This window comes from Vanessa tameamea, chromosome 28 (assembly GCF_037043105.1).
Source record: "Vanessa tameamea isolate UH-Manoa-2023 chromosome 28, ilVanTame1 primary haplotype, whole genome shotgun sequence".
Classification (NCBI taxonomy): Eukaryota; Metazoa; Arthropoda; class Insecta; order Lepidoptera; family Nymphalidae; genus Vanessa; species Vanessa tameamea.
Window position 1 is genome coordinate 5004257 of NC_087336.1, and position 17557 is coordinate 5021813.

General features: G+C 33.3%; 3 protein-coding genes across 3 annotated transcripts in view; 1 reads left to right on the plus strand and 2 right to left on the minus strand.

Moving 5' to 3' along the window:
* LOC135194233 (aldo-keto reductase AKR2E4-like) overlaps positions 1 to 17557 on the minus strand; it is a 237454-nt gene that overhangs the window by 52445 nt on the left and 167452 nt on the right. The gene's annotated exons all lie outside the window — the stretch shown is intronic.
* The window catches only part of LOC113391888 (homeobox protein invected-like), a 75073-nt gene that overhangs the window by 33553 nt on the left and 23963 nt on the right, over positions 1 to 17557 (plus strand). The gene's annotated exons all lie outside the window — the stretch shown is intronic.
* The window catches only part of LOC113391874 (polyhomeotic-proximal chromatin protein-like), a 270704-nt gene continuing 254241 nt past the window's right edge, over positions 1095 to 17557 (minus strand). Inside the window, exon 8 of the mRNA XM_064219460.1 lies at positions 1095 to 1104. The gene's annotated coding sequence lies outside the window, so the exon portion shown is untranslated. The remainder of the gene's footprint in view (positions 1105 to 17557) is intronic.

The following is a 17557-nucleotide window of genomic DNA, read 5'->3' on the forward strand; positions in this document are numbered from 1 at the left end:
GAATTGCGTCCGTTTTAATTAAGACTTGAATTACAAATGCGTTTTGAATTATTTATAAATTCGCTACGTGTTATTTACTTAATACTGTTTTGAATTTATTAATAACGTTTTATAATATAATAATTGTATTTCTATGTCCGTTGTTATGTATAAATATATAAAATGATCTAATAAATGTTTCAACATTACTTAACATACTTGGTGGTAGGGCTTTGTGCAAGCCCCTCTGGGTAGGTACCACCCACTCATCAGATGTTCTACCGTCAAACAGCAGTATTCAGTATTGTTGTGTTCCGGTTTGAAGGGTGAGTGAGCCAGTGTAACTACAGGCAGAAGGGACGTAACATCTTAGTTCCCAAGGTTGGTGGCGCATTGGTGGTGTAAGGAATGGTTAATATTTCTTACAACGCCATTGTCTATGGGCGGCGGTGACCACTTAGCATCAAGTGGACAATTTGCACGTTCGCCTACCGATATCATAAAAAAAAACAGCACTGTTAATATTTATATTGGGTTACAATATTAAACAAAACGAATATGTACGGTAAATAAAAATAAAAAAAAACACTTGTGACACGGATATTAATTACCACTAAGATCCGACAAGAAACTTAGAAGTAACTTAAGTATTCCAATCGGCAATCTATACTAATATTATACATGCGAAAATAACTGTGTGTCTGTGGCTCTTTTACTACCAAACAACTGAGCCGATTTTGATAAAACTCGGTATTAAGCAAGCTTGAACTCTAAAGAAGAACATAGGTTTATACAACTTTTTCATGACTAACACCAGACGTCCAACCCCTAATACAGACGACGGCTGCTTATATATAAATATACTTATAAATTCAGTTACGAAACAATTAACATACACAGTGCCTTATTATAAATATATATATATATATATATATATATATATATAAAATATTTTCGTATATCTGTTTGAGATTAAAATACTTCACTATGACAGACAGACAGTACAATATCTATACGATTTATTTCATTATTATAAGCGTATGAGTTAGACGTTTAGTATATGTATGTATTTCTTGTGATTTTGAATTATTGAAAAGTAAATAAAATGATGTAAAGTTTGTTTGTCTTTATTGTTAAATAAATAATAGTATGTGTACCGATTATGTACTACAGCCTCAAATGTATATTGAATCGTAAACCGTGACGAAAACGATTGATTAAATTAACAGGATTTACAATTCAAAACAAAAAAAAAAGTCTTACATCCATAAATACAACATTAACAATAGTAACGGTTGTAGATTTCCCACTGCTGGGCTAAGAATCTCCCTCTGAGGGGAAAGCTTTGGAGCATGTTGCACGATGTTTCCCTTCACCGCCGAGCACGAGATGAATTATTAACACAAATTAAGCACCTGAAAATTTAGTGGTGCTTGCCTGGGTTTGAACACGCAGTCATCGGTTAAGATGCGTTCTAAACACTGGGCCGTCTCGGCTTGTCCACTATAAATGATTTTAACAAAAAAAAAATATCGATAAATATTACATCGATATTTTCTCTCCCCTCACTATGAACGTATGTTATCCCGCCACAAGCTAATGTTTAAACATCGCAGCACCCTCTTATGAAATTAAATTGTGTTAATTATTTAAACAATCACTACAGTGTCTCATTTTGTTGTTTTAGAAATGTATTGACAGGTTCTTTTATTAATAGACATGGAATGTTTAGAAAGACAGGTCTCCTAACATAAGTACTGATAGTACAAACGTTCACTTAGCATATTCCAATGGAAGTAGGAAAAAAGATAAACAAACGTTAGATTCACGTATTTCATGCGATTTGCTAATAACTCGGCTATTTTGTGCACAACTAATAATTTATGATTAATATATCTTTATTTATAATACAACACTATTACACTTAACTACCTATTTCCACTTAAATTTCACTTCCAAAGTCCAAATCGCCATTTCGCCATAGTGAATATCATAGATTAATCAAGCTCTCGACCAATGATATCGCGTCAATTTGCTGTCAAATGTTGTTTATTTAGCCTTTTCTCCTGTTATGATTGGGATAGAGTATGTGTCTGGTCAATTATTACGATTAAGTTGGGTTTTCCGTGAGGAACAGTCGAAGTTGAAACGTATCGCTACTGTCATCAGATAGTAGAAATGTCCCTGCATTTTAAATCCGTAATATCTTCGAAAATATTCATTTAATTTACATGCTGTTAAGGATCGTATTTATCTATATTAAATGGTCAATGTATTTAAGGTACTCAATGGGATAAGAATCAATGATGTATTGCTTAAAATCTCTGCGTAAATAAGTCGTTATTTCTCGTAAATAATAAAGGATAAAAAATTGTTATTGTGAGTTATCCCTATATACCGAAAACAGGGACAGACAGTCAGCACGAAGCGACTTTGTTTTATACTATGTAGTGATTACTTACTTGGTTTGTCAAAATGAAACTACGACTGATTCAGAAGAGGCCACACAGGCGTGGGTAAAATGGCAAAAGGTACGAATTTTAAATGTTAAATTTCTAATATTTGGTCAGGAGGCGATCCATCCAAAGGAGTAGCTACTAAGTGATTCGAATACGCTTCGTTGTGAAGTTTACTTGAATAAAATACATTTGATTTGATTTGATTATTAGAAAGGCACTAATTGTAACATAAAATTGAATCTTGAATGAACGTAGCGGCTTTAAACACACGTTCAAGACATTGGAATTGTTTCATGTGCCTAATCTGTGTTCATAATTCATCTCGTGCTCAGCACTGAACGAACATTTTTAACATGTGTCGAAATTCATTGAAATTCTGCCCGTTGCTTAAACATAAAACTCCATACCTCACCAAGAGAATATGATTCCGTTGCCCAGCAGTGGGACATTAAAAGTTAAAAACACTGCTAATATAAAATTACTACACACTTTATCGAAACTTGCCCTATAATTTGTCTTAATTAACACAATAATGAAAAGTCAGTGTTAATTATACGTACGTACGTATTGTTAAATCATAATGGTGGGCTACGATCGTTTTTATATAGGTGTGAAATCGTTACGAGAATGTGATCGTGCTTTGTTAAAGCTATGCTATGATATAAACATGTATGTATTACATTACATACATTAGCAGCCTGTAAATTTCCCACTGCTGGGCTAAGGCCTCGTCTCCCTTTGAGGAGAAGGTCTGGAGCATATTCCACCACGCTGCTCCAATGCGGGTTGGTGGAATACACATGTGGCAAAAATGTTGAACAAATTATTGACATTGAATTTGGAATAACTTTATTTGTGTCATACAGCTACAGGAAATAATATTCATAAAAAAAAAAACAGCAAAAGACAATAGCTCTGGTAGAATTAAACGGATTTTAATACGTAAAGTTAACTATAAAAAAAAAAAAATCTGTAAATCATAGTTCATGTTTGTGTGTAACCTAAGACACTCATCCGAATGTAATGCAAGTTTTGTGTTTGTTTATGCGTTCCCGAAGATTTCTGGATTAATCAAATCCTATAAAAAAATTTTTTTTCTTCTCGTAAAAGCAAGTAGTTGGTCTTTGGTAATCTTACTAATATTATAAATGTGAAAGTTTGTATGTATTGTTACTCAATAACGGAAGAACTGTTGAACGAATCTTATTCAAAATTGGGATAGATTATACTCTATATCACATACTTTTAATTCCTAATAACCCCCCACCCCCCACCATCTCGTAGAGGGCGTAGATCAGTACGATTTACTTTTATATTATAGCCTATAAAGCGATGGTCGTACGTCCTTAACTTATAACAGTTCACGCCATAGGAGAAATCACATCTGTACATACATTATTAATTAATAAGTTTGTTTGTTGGTTTGTTTCTAATTAATACGCAATTATTTTATTAAAAAAATTGGATTTTTTAATGTCTTACGTGACTTCGTTAGTTATTCGATTTTTATTGGGACTTAGATTACCTAAATACGTTCCACCATATTTAAGCAAAGCACGATCTGCCTTGATAAGGGTAGATACGGGTAGTTTCACCACTCATCAAATATTCTACCGCCAAACAGTACTACTTAGTATTGTTGTGTTCAGGTTAATTATTATGAACATCTTAGTTCTCAAGGTAGCGTATTGGTGTTTGGAATCGTGCATCTTAACCGATGATTTCGGGTTCAAACCCAGGCAGGCACCACTGAATTTTCATGTGCTTAATTTGTGTTTATAATTCATCTCGTGCGCGGCGGTGAAGGGAAACATCGTGAAGAAACCTGCATGTGTCTAATTTCAATGAAATTCTGCCACACGTGTATTCCAATAACCCGCATTGGAGCAACGTGGAGGAATATGCTCCAAACCTTCTCCTCAAAGGGAGAGGAGCCCTTAGCCCAGCAGTGTGAAATTTACAGGCTGCTAATGTTAAATAAATCTTAGTTTTTAAGGGCGGTAACGCATTGGCGTTTGGAATGGCGCATGACGTCAGTGTCGATGTTTATGGGGGTGACCACTTATCAGGTGGTCCATTTGCCAGTCTGTCTTTATATTTACAATAGAACAATACAGGTAAACGAAACGAACTATTTGTCTAATATAATAACCGAGTTACATCGCTATTGGTAGAAATATCATGAAGTACGTATTGGAGTGATAACTTCTTATGGGAGGCTAAACTTCGTTACGTAACGCGTTACGGCGTCAATCTATCTCTTTCTCTTACTCATACGGCAGCGGTATGTCTCCTCTCTCACTCTTACCCGAAGCGCTAGCTGTATTTCGGACAGACATTTTTTTAAGTTGTTTCTTCTGTCGGACGTCATGAGACGCACGCGTATTTTTAAATAAGTATTTATTGAGAATTAAGCTCCAAATGCAGGGCCGGACCGTAAACTTAGGGTCCCCTGGGCTAATATTTCCTAGGGGCCCACCTAAGACATATCTGAACGTAGATTTGAATTAAATTAATTGAATGGGTTTGATTAATTGCAGGATTCGCAGCGCTGCAAACCATATGATCTGTTTAATTGAATAAAGTTATCGATTCTTTCGCATTATCGTCAATTTTTGACTTTGGCTTGACTTAGCTGGGGCCCCTTGAATCCACGGGGCCCTGGGCTGAAGCCCAAAAAGCCATATGCTAGATCCGGCCCTGTCCAAAAGTAAGAAAATTTCTGACATATTAATACTAAACTACATACATTTACATATATTTACATATATAATACATTTGAGAGATTACATATAATCATATAGCACAGCTTTATATGACACGTGCTAATTTAAAAAAAAAATGAATTCCGAACAAATTAATCACATTAAAGTTTTAGTAAAGATACACGCGTTAACCACTGAGCTATCAGTTCAATTCACAATAATAGTCACGAGATTTAATATGTATAATCATTATTAACTTTATTTTCCCATGCATTTTCCATAGATTGCTGTATATTGTACATAATGGCTTACTAAGAAATAAACTGCGTGATTTGTTGACATAACGCATCAAAGATTTACGGAAGACGGCGTTCGTGTTATTAGTTAAAACGTTGATAGCTTTTAACCGATTACATTCATACAAAGGTATGTATGAAATATCTGTTCATGATATTTTGTAAACGAGAATTTTCGACTTCGAACCCCCTTTAATAACTAGACAATTGTTATAATAATAAAGCCCTTTTTATTTCCTTAACATACATGGAAAAGTAAAAAAAAAAACAAACATAATACATACATTTCTTCTGTGAAGGACCCTAACGGGTATAGGCCTCCTCCAACAGTTTCCAGGTTTTCCTTATCTGTTCTTTGTTCATCCAGCATTTTTTTTTAATTTCAACTACCCACCTTACATTAGGGCGTCTACTGGCTCTGATGTCTCCTCTTCTAGTGGCATGAGACAATTATTACGTCATATCAATTTCTCATACGTTATATAATTAAAATTTGTATTAACTTTGATTGGGAAGGTACCAAATCAAAATACATTCTACCACCAAACAGCAATACGTAGATAGAATACCCCTACCACCTACATGTTCGAAAATCCAGAACAGCGTAACCACTCTGTGGAACCAGTCTTGGGTACCTTCAAGAAAAGAGCGTACTCCTTCCTTAAAGGCCGGCAACGCACCTGCAAGCCCCCGGTCTTGCAGATATCCATGGACGGTGGTAGTCACTTACCATCAGGTGAGCCTCCTGCCCGTTTGCCACCAATAGATTTAAAATATATGCATATCTGTATGCCGGCGGTGTTGTTCTTGTATCAATAAATAAAATTAGTATCAAATAACGAGTACCTTATCTGTTTCGCGTTGTCTTAAATTTACCAATGAATAAATTTAAAGCTCATTTTAAATATATATATTAATAAATAAGCTATGTTATTATTTGTAAGATGAAGACGATAAAATATATTGGAATTGTTATTCGTTGATATATACTAAGGATATATAAATATATTAGCTGAATCTGCGGCTTTACCTTCCAAAATTTATAAAATTTTACCTAAGTACAGCACGTATACCGTCTCCCTCCATTTGAGGGATGGGCGTATTAAAGTAGCCTATGTCCATTGACGAGACTCAAACTAACTCCATAAAAAAAATCATCTACAACGGTTCAGCAGTGAGGAGGTAACAGACAGAGTTACTTTCGCTTTGTTTTCGTTTAATAAAGTTTTTTTGTTTTTAAATTTAATTTATTCCATTTAATTCAATATATACTAAAAAAATACACAAAATTCATAGCCTCAAAACTGTACGATCTTTGCTATGCGATAAGAATTTAATAAAAAAAAAAATGCCTAATCCTTTTCAAAATCCGGAACGGATATCGTTCTGTTACCATTTCGTTAAAGTACAAATGGCATTTCAAGTTAATAAAGCTCTTCGGTGGCGCGCTGACGTTTGAGTGACTTTTAATTGGTAAAGTTGCCACCAATTGAAATTTCAGAAGGGTAGGGGATGATTCCACTAACGAAATTGTACAACTAGACGATTGAATTTACTACATAATATATATATATATATATATATATATATTGTTTTGAACAGATTAATTAATTATCAAATACTTCTTTTTTTTAAATGTGTTTTTATAGGCAACTGTCGAAAAAAATTAGTATTGTATGAAATTAAAAAAAAAGCAATTCGTATATGTTCCATTGCTGGGCTAAGGCCTCCTTTTTGAGGACGAGGTTTCGATTACTCTACTATTGGTGCTGTTCATCAAAACAAGTTTATTGTCGTTGCAAATTGAACCCTTTTTTTATCAAGAATGACATGACTCGATGAAAATCTTTTGCCCAACTGTGGAGAGTTTCCGTATCGTATTATAAATCAGTTTTTGCTCACTGACATTCTAAACTACACAAATATGAATGTGAATATATCTCTGTCTGTTGTTCCTTCACGGCCAAATCGTGGAACCGAATTTGAAAAAAATTGATATGAAGGTTGAACTACAAGGAAAGTCGTAGGCTTTTATGGCAAACACCAGACGACCAACTTTAAAAAACTCGCTCACTTCGTCCTCATGTGAGAGAAGAGGTCAATCTCTGTCTCTATACCTGACAAATTGAATGCATAATTTTATGATGACCCCATGTGTGTAACAAACAAACAGATTTCGACATATGGTAGGGTTATATAGGATTAACTCTGATGCAATATGTTATCTACTGCGAGAGAATTACTACTTACTTAACATATCAAATCAAAATATACTTGATTCAAGTAGGCTCCTGCAAGCACTTTTGAATCGTCATTTTACAAACTATATTAAGTGAAGCTACCACCGGTTCGGAATATAGATTCTACCGGGAAGAACCGGCAAGAAACTCTGTAAACTTTTTCAACATATAAAATACAAAGTTATGTTAGCCAAATACAATTATATATGTTGTTACATTAAAAAATATTTTCATAATTGTAACTTTTTTTTAAATTATATAAAACGTCACAAAAGTGTCAATTCGCTAAAATCCGTGCCGTTAACCCGTTTCCCACTTCCCATATATCGGTATTGCTAGCCCAATACCTCATTTTGGCATTTTCTTATTAGTGCAGTGAAATAATTATTAAAATTAGATTTTATTATCTGTTTCGTTTGTTGGAAGTCATTTTGCATCGTTTCAGATTAATTTGTTAGCTGTCATTCAATAAAGGGTTAGTATTTGTTTGAATGTCGGAAATTTATTTTGCCTTATAATTAACTTTTATTAAATAAAATAATTATTCCATAATTATTTCTTTGATTTGAATATGGATATAATTCGTATTTAATTTTGGTGGTGATGCGGCCACACTCCCGCACCTTTCAAAGTTTCAAGAACATTCGATTTCGTTATTTTTGTATTTTTACATCTTCAGTTTAACGCCGAATTCAAACTTCTAATTCGATATACTGAACATATCGGTGAGTTACCTTGATAGTTGAGTTTCTTAATTTGTGATTGATTATTACTTCAGTGCTTTAACGGCATATATCTTTTCAGAATATATTTATAATGGAGTTTTGAAGTTTGATGAAAACTCTATACAACATATTTCTACCGACTTTAAAAAAATCTTGTTTTTGCTTAAATACGTTGGTTTGCAATTCAGAAAGTCGTAGTCATGTTTAATTTGTGATTTGAATTTTTTTTTTTGAATCGTCTGTGGCGCCTAAATTTTAATATTTAATAAGATAAATTATAATGCATTGAATTTTCAAACATTCCTTATATCCCAAGTGACCCACGCTGAGTCTAGCTGGCATATTTTTTAATTATCCATATTACAAAAGCTGTAACTAAATTAAATAACAAAAGCTGTAATTACTTATTGTAAGATTTATAAATTTTGGTTTCTACAATTAAATAGTTATATAACAAAACTGTTTTCTTCAAATCCATACAATATATATATATATATATGATGTGAACCGAGATGGCCCAGTGGTTAGAACGCGTGCATCTTAACCGATGATTTCGGGTTCAAACCCAGGCAGGCACCACTGAATTTTCATGTGCTTAATTTGTGTTTATAATTCATCTCGTGCTCGGCGGTGAAGGAAAACATCGTGAGGAAACCTGCATGTGTCTAATTTCAACGAAATTCAGCCACATGTGTATTCCGCCAACCCGCATTGGAGCAGCGTGGTGGAATATGCTCCATACCTTCTCCTCAACGTGAGAGGAGGCCTTAGCCCAGCAGTGGGAAATTTACAGGCTGATTATGTTATGTTTTATATATACGTAACAATGTATATAATATATTCTGCCTGGAAGTCGACAAGTAACGACGGACGAAGACGTTTTATCTTGGTAACATTAAAATATACCCAGATTTTGACGATAACTGTTAACGATCAATTAATGTCACAGATTATAAAAACGTAACTTTAAAAACAATGTAACATCGAAATTGATTTATTAAAAAAACACGATCGATCGCAGACGGTTTTTAATTATGGGTATAAACATTGAAAACTAATCTTGTTTTAGACAAAACCTGTCGTTGATTCGTCTCGGCAACCATTCTAAGCATAATCGAGAGAACACCTTCGATCTCTGTGCCGTAAGTGATGAGGTTTTAGCGGGTGACTTGGTCGGTATTTATATAAATTTATTTGAGTGAGTCGCCAATTTTTTTTTTAATTTTATTTTTAGGCAGAATGATTTTTTGTTACGTCATGTTTATTGATCGACAAAGATGCTTTAAAAATATTAGTCAAATTTAGTATTAGTTAAAACTAAAGTCTAATTTAAATTTAGCTATATATTAATATTACTGAAACTAAAGAGACAAAGTAATGAAATAATCGATTTTCTGTAATTTGTAAATTTCATAATTGTTTAATATTTTCACTATAATTAAGAGTGTTTAATTTCCAAGGTTTCGGAAAACAGGAAAACAGACACATATATAAATATACTTTAAATACAGAATAAGTAGAAATGTTTATTAAAATAGTATTTAGTAGATAAAGATTGTACCACACGTAGGATTTAATAAAATTATCCGCCTATTAAGAGTTAAATAACTCCCAGCCCCTATAAAAAGGTTAAAAGTTTAATCTTAGCTGATGTCAGAATTTACTGTTTGTCTGTACGTTTAAAAATATTTTTTGCAATATGTGTAAAAATGTCGTACATAAGTCAACATTTGTAAGGTATTGTAAGTTCAAATTACTTATTGATTCAATCAATTTAAAATCAATCCTATTTATGAAATTTCAATTAATTATATTATATACATAATATAAATTGAATATTTCATTCATAAATAAATAAGTTAAAAAAAAATGATAATTTAAAATATATATTTTTTTTAACTTCTAAAACAATTTTGACGGAACTCAAGAATTATAGTTTAATTTCTAGAAAAGTCAATAGCAGAGAATACATAAATGAAATATCTTCCAACATAAAACCCGTAGTCACGGGCCTCGCTAGTATGTAAAAAAAAAAAAACTATTAACAATTCCATTCGCGTGAAATTGAAATTAGAAATAGTCAGAGGGATACAAGCTATAAAACAATTAAAAAAACAATTTTTTTCATTGCAATAAACCTCTTAAAAAACGTAAAAGCACTTTAAATCTTCAAACGACACACAGACATCAAAATTCACATATATCTTGTATTAACAATGGAATAATTATAACGATTGATAATATCTCGAAGTTTAGACGATATGATGGAACGTATGCTGGAACGGTACGTATAGTGTTATTTCAGACTCGAAATGGTTTACGTAAAATAGCACTAGTAGGCCGTAACCAATGCGCTGCCGGTGGTCTGGGCAATTAGGTTTACGTTTTAATTGAGTTTAAGCGGTTCCTTCGCCATTTTGTTGTTTATTCGCTCGTATATATTATATAGCTCTTATGTACCAACTTTTATATATGACGGCGACTGCGATTGATCAGCGGCACGCCCGTCATCGGTATGAGCTTCTGGTACAGGGTTCATGGCGTAGGACTCAGGAGATTAACTAATGGATTTTGCTAGTAATATTATAAAGATGCAAGTTTGTTTGAACACGCTAGTATCAAGTTCTTCCGGTCCTATTTGTTAAGATCTTTTTGACTTAAATAGCCTATTTATTGAGGAAGGCTATAGACCAGTGATTCCCAAAGTGGTCCAGGTGGACGGCCAGGGGTCCACGGGAGACTTGCTGGGGTTCTACGTAGGCGTGAATAAAAAATGGGGGTGCATAAGATGTTAATGGGGGTCCATGAAAATTTATCTGCTTTTGATAGTAAAGAGCAAAAATGTAAGCATAGTTTTTGTAAGGGCCTACCTACATTGTTTTAAGTACCTAACTAAGCAGATAATATTTTAATAAGGCAAGCGACTGTTACTTGTACAAACTTGCGTATTCGATATTACGTACAATTTCGTGTACAGACAGACTTGCAAAGCGCTATCCGCTCGACAATGCTTAATGCTTGTTCAGACATGAACTTGATCACCACTATAAATACTTAATGGCAAAGGTTACCTTTTTTTTTCATCTGTTTGAGAGAATCACTAACAAATTCATAGATTTTAATTGCTGAAATAATCGTAGGGTTACTAAGGATAGAATTAAAAGCACCAATATTAAACAAATTTAAATTTAATTCATATTTTAGTGTTTCTCTCAAACTGTGGTTACGGACACATGCCAATAGGTGGTCCACGAGAAAAATAAGTTTGGGAACTACTGTAGTAGATTATAAATATACACTGACTAACTGTCCGGTCATTTAAGCTAGAGTAATAAGTAAAATGTACTAATAATTAACAGACGCCATTACGGATACCTTGTTCTAGCGGCAGCTGTCACACCGTTGAATATTATTTAACTGTAGGTATATAATGTAAATAGTTTAATTAGAATGTGAGCAATTGTATTTTATTTAAAAAAAGGATATTGTGAAATAAGGTTGATTAAAATATGTAAAGAAGTTTTTTTTTTTAATTTTAAAATTGGAACATAGATTTTAACTTTATTTTGAACTAGTTGTTGCCCGCGGCGTGTTTAAATTTATATGGAATGTTTTTTTTTTTTAATATAGATCACTGGTTTCCGATCACAGCTTCGCCCGCGTTTTGGCATGGCATGCGTGATACTATGCCACGTGCACTATGCCATTTTCTAGTTCATTACATATCGGATAAAAATTAACTAGATTACATTATCGATACTGAATATAAGATTTGTTAGCTACCTTACAAATAAACAAAATCAAATTCATCACAAAACGTCATATGTCAAAATTTGGACTTAAAAATTTGACCCTTTGCAATGATTTCAAAATTGCCAAAAAAAAACATTGTAGTTCAATTTTGTTCTAAATTGGTGGAGCATTACGGTGTAAACAAACTTAAACTGAACTTGACTAATCGTTAAAGTAATTATCAAGGAGCTGTATAGAGACTACAAGATGGCGGGCTGTCAGTTTGACAGTTACGAGTTTCGCGCCCTCCGACTTGAAACAGATCGATATTGAAATGTAATTGCTTTTGCAAATATTCCAACGTTCGAAATTTGAATGAGGATTCTTTGATTCTTAATGACATTTTCTTTTTAAATTAGGCAAGTTAACTTTTAGCTTTTGCTTTTGTTTATATTTCATTCTATATAAATATTAATATGTATTATATAAAGTCCCAATACTGCCCTAAGAGCCTTTTTAAGGAAAATCTAAGGGCATCTATGTGGGTTCATAGCAGGTTTTCCTTAATTCCAAGCACGAGATGAATTATAAACCCAAATAAACTATTTGAAAATTTTATTGTGCTTGTCTGGGATTGAACTCATAATCATCGCTTAAATTCACGTATTATAACCACATGTTCGTCTAAGTTCGTATAAACGTAAGTATAATAAAAATATATATTTATAAATATTTATATGAACCAAGTATTATATATGTAGTCTCTAGTGCTATTCTCTATACTAGTGTTCATAACACTTGTCTGTTTGTATGTAGGAGTTACTTCTGGAATGAATGAAGCAATTTAAAAAAAAAAATCATGTAATCAATTATTTTTATACCATATCATTTTCTTTATAAAAAAATTGCACCCGCGCGAAGCCAGGACTGGTAACTAGCATAGACTATAAAAATAAAACACATATATTTTTTACAAGCGTTAACGTTGCAAAAAACGTTATAATTAACGAAATAAATCGTTAATTAATACGAGGAACGTGACGACAGTAACTAATTATAGAGTTTAATAAACTTTCGCGTGCCCTTACATGCAATTAATCAGACAATTACTGTAAACGCAACTAGTGTTTAACATAAAAACTAACCTCCATAGTTGAACGGTTGACGGCGCATGAAAGGTAACTGGTACAATTCTGTTAACGATTCATAACGCAATCTTTATCTATATTCAATGCTAAATGAGTTTTTATTTTAATGCCTAAAAGAAAAAAAACTGCACCAATATACATAAAACTTATACCATAAGACGCAGCGCTTTTTGGAGAAGTTTTTAGTATATAATATTATTATATAAGTTGCATAGCAGTCAATTTAGACTACGTCATCAGCGTGAATTTAATATTTCTGTAAATATACATAAAAAAATACGTTGCATGAAAAACGTTACAGAAACGTTGCGGTCAAATTGTACCTCGAAATTAAAATCCTAAAGAGTCTAATAATATGTTTTCTTAAAACAACATCGTTTATCAAATATCGCATCACATACAAAAAGATATACAAAAAAAAAAACACAAAGGGCTTCGATATTTGAATACGGTACCCTAAAACGTAAAAAGCTTGCCTTTATCTACCTTTCCAGTCCCCCCCATTTCTCAGTCTATTAATCTTGTAAAACCCCATCAATGAAGAGTCCGCAATAAAATACTATATCAATGTACTGCTGTACCGGAATTGATTAAACTCTGTGCTTGTTGCAGATAAACGAAATTCATTCCGGGTCATTAGTCACCCCGCTATTTTTAAGGGGGAACAGGCTGTTTGTATTTTTACACTTGTTTTCTCGTGTTTTTGGGGTGGGTTTATCTATATGTAATCTGAGATCGTTGTTTTGTCTGTATAACATAAAATTACTTTGATACATTTGTAATTTATAATAGTCGTTTATTGTAAATAAACAAAGTCGCTTACCGCCGTCTGTACGCTTGGATCCTTTAAACTACGCAACGGATTTTGATGCAGTTTTCATCAATAAACAGAGCGATCCAAGAGGAAGGTTTATACGTATAATACATGCATATTATATCAGAGAAAAGCCGGGAATTTTCAATTTCATTTTTCTGTATGCAAATGCCAAAATTTCAACTCGATCGGGTAAACTTTACGTGAGGTATACAAAGGGAAACTAGCGGTCATTTTTAGTGTTATATATTTTTATAGTTTATATATAATAGTAAGAAATATTAATGTTAGAGCGAAATAACTGTGACGTCATGTTGCGTCTCGCTCTTTCATTTCTTAGTTTTGTTTTGCTGCCACGGTGTAAGATGCGCGGGCCACCCAGAGGGCAGCTAGGGTTGGCACTTGCAAAAAATTTAATATTTTTATTTTTATATTAATTTTAGTGATACTTAAAATTTGTTTGTTGTTTATTAAAAAAATAAACATAAATATATAAAGTTTAATCAATAGCGTGGGATTTCAATAGTATTCGTTCGTTTGTTTGTTCGTAATGAAAATCTCTATTCAGGATACATACATTCAATTGTATATTCTTGACAACGTACCTTTTTCGTTTAAGAAAAAGCTTAACGATTAACTTAGTCGTCAGTTCTAGAGACCATATCGTCTTGTGATAAACAATATACTATCAAGAGATAAACAATATACTAGCTCAAACTTTACGGTATTCTTGTGGAATTCTGAGCCCAGAATCACATACTAGCTGTGTTACAACGGACGTCAATGTACAATAAATAATTTATTTCAACAACAATAACACAAGAACAGTATGTCATTAATTTATAAGAAAACTAAACTATTATAAACTGCTCATGAGTTTAAGTTAGTTGTAGAGTTTTTATGCTGTGTTTGCAAATGTTTAGAACGCAAATAATTTCATATGTAAAGTTTTAAGAACGAATCTAAGGAATATACCTAGATATATTTTTATTTACTGGTAGAGTAATATGCGTCCTATCTGTATAAACACTAGGCACATACCTATTATTTATTCTACTACTAAAAAGTACTTAGTATTGTTATGTTCCGGTTTGAAAGGTGAGTGAGCCAGTGTAATTACACATATACTTCGTAAGCTTCATAGTACAATTGTAAAAATGTGTTATTTTTTTAAATATATATATTTTTTTAAATTGGCAACCCTAGCTTGAAATATAATTACCAGTATGGCGGACGCAAAATGAATTTGTCAAAACATACGTACGCTAAGCGAGTCCGTTCCGATGAATCGACGGATGAACGGTCCGATCTCAGACAACGTCCCACCACGGATGCTGATTTAAGCCGACAGAACAAGCTATAGACACTGCGTTAACAAAACACTATGGATATCCATACCAATATTATAAATGCGAAAGTAACTCTGTCTGTCTGTTGCTCTGTACGCAGCCAAAACATTGAACCGAATTCAGTGACATTCGGTATGAAGCAAACATAGATTTTTTATGACAACCCCCCCCCCCTCAAAACTAAAATACGATACTAGTAGTTTTTTTTAATGATATAGTTTCGTGGACGAGCAAATAATCCACCAGATGGTAGGTCACTACCGCACGGGGTTGGAAGAAATATTAAACATTTCTTACATCGCCAATGCGCCACTAACTTCGGGAACTGAGATGTTATGTCCGTTGTGCCTGTTACACTGGCTCACTCACTCTTCAAACCGGAACACAATAATACTGCTGTTTGGCAGTAGAATCTGATGAGTGGGTTTTACCAACGACACAAAGCGTTTCCTAAGTGAACAATAAAAACACAAGTATTATCAACAATATAAAATTCACGCACCTTAATAGACTAATTTTATAACGAGTGCTATGAAGCACTGTTACTTATACAGTAATATTATACACTTAAACCTTTTCCGAAACGTGCTGTATCTTCCCGTAAAAGTTTAACGTATATTGGTTTAGTCGTTTATTCAGTATAGCATTACAAAAAGAGATTTTATCAATAATAACAGTCGTTTAATGTTTGTTCGAATCAAAATGTGTTCAGATACGATTAAATACTTTCAAAGTCTTTAATGCAACATTTCTGGATGTAATATTATTCTGCTATTTTATATTGTCTATTATTAATAATAATATTATATTAAAAAAATACTCAAGAGAGAGGCGGCCTTAGGTAGTTTTTATTATTATTGTACATTTGACGTTTCGCCTAGGAGTCATTTGATGGGAAATATTGACTGATGCTTTATAATTGAAATGGTGGAAACTACACTACTGAGAATCTTGCCGGTTCTTTTCGATAGAATCTGCTCTCCGAACCGGTTATAATTTACATTTAATTCAACACTGTAACATGACGTTTCAGAATTTTATGAGCCTACTTAATAATATTATATATATAAATATATAAAAAACTAATTCCAAACTGCTACTGAGAACTCCTCGACTGAAAATCTCAATTTTATTTGATCGATTTGACTTAACCTGCTCCTCAAAACCTTTTTTATATAAAATTTGTAGACGGACGATTAATTGGACCACTTGATGGTAACACCATCGCCACCACCACCAATGCACAGTTCTCTTCTTTGTGCCTGTAGTTACATTGGCTCACTCACCCTTCAAATGGAAAAACAACAATACAGGATATTGAAGTTTGGCGGTAGAATATATAATAAGTGGGTGGTACCTAACAAGACGGTCTTGCACAAAGCCCTAACCAAGTCAATAGTGGCTATGAGTACGTAGTAACCAGACCAGCAAGTCTTATCACCAGATAAGTCAGTGGAAACAAATGATCCCACCATTGTCAGCTCGCGACAAATCATGCAGTATATATCATGCAAATACGACTTGAGGAATGGACATTTTTATGATTATATACAGAATGTTCAAAATAATGAATACTTATATACAAATTGGAAAAGACGCAGTTCAGTTTAGGTATGGCTGCCGGGAGGATTATTTTCAGGGAGAGAAAGAACTAGTATAGAATTGTAACAACACGTACAACCTGTAAATTTCCCACTGCTGGGCAAAGGCCTTTGAGGAGAAGAATAGGAGGGGCATATTCCACCACGCTACTCCAATGTGGGTTGATGGATTCACATGTGGCAGAATTTCGTTGAAGTTAGACACATTCAGGTTTCTTCTCGATGTTTTGCTTCACCGCTGAACACGAGATGAATTATAAACACAAATCAAGCACACGAAAATTCAGTGGTCAGTCTAGGTTTGAATCCGTAATCATTGGTTAAGATGCGTTCTAATCTAAGGCTATCTCGGCTCAATAGAATAGAATTGTAACCGAATCATTTATTAGATACATTTTCAGCATCCGGATTTTAACATGCAACATTCTTAAAGTCTTAATAGCGAATCGAACAGGTTTATTTTTAATACGTAGATACAAAATTGTTCGTTATTTGTCGCCGTTATGTTT